The sequence below is a fragment of the Limulus polyphemus genome, unplaced genomic scaffold (genome assembly GCF_000517525.1).
Source record: "Limulus polyphemus unplaced genomic scaffold, Limulus_polyphemus-2.1.2 Scaffold1694, whole genome shotgun sequence".
Taxonomy (NCBI): domain Eukaryota; kingdom Metazoa; phylum Arthropoda; class Merostomata; order Xiphosura; family Limulidae; genus Limulus; species Limulus polyphemus.
In genome coordinates this window covers 215,346-215,819 of record NW_013667304.1, presented here as the reverse complement: position 1 = coordinate 215,819, position 474 = coordinate 215,346, and positions in this window count along the sequence as shown.

The window sequence follows — 474 nt, the reverse complement described above, 5'->3', positions numbered from 1 at the left end:
ACTTGTATCACTGAAGATCCTTGGGATGAATTTCTACCGGAAACAAACAAACAAGCAGATACGTAACACTTCTCTTTGCAAGTGAGGTAATAAAAATTGTCCCAGTAATTATAAGGCTATTAGTCTTCTATCAGTGGTTGTAAATGTTTTTGAACGTTTAAAAAAAGTATACTTTGCAAAGTCATTTAACAAAGTTTAAGATTTTGTGAGATAGTTTGCGTGGTTTCACTAGGGGATATCTTTCCTTATTAATGTTTTAACATTCTTCGAAGAGGTTAATGCTTGTGTGGATGAGGGTAAGAATGTGAATTTGTTGTATCTGGATTTTCAGAAAATATTTGACAAGGTTCCATATAAAAGACTTAATAAAAAGTGAACTCTGTAGATATGGGGGTTAGGTTGACTCATTTAACAGAAGACTGGCTGGATGGAAGAAAGCAGGGGGTTATTATAAATGGAATTTAGTCAAACTGG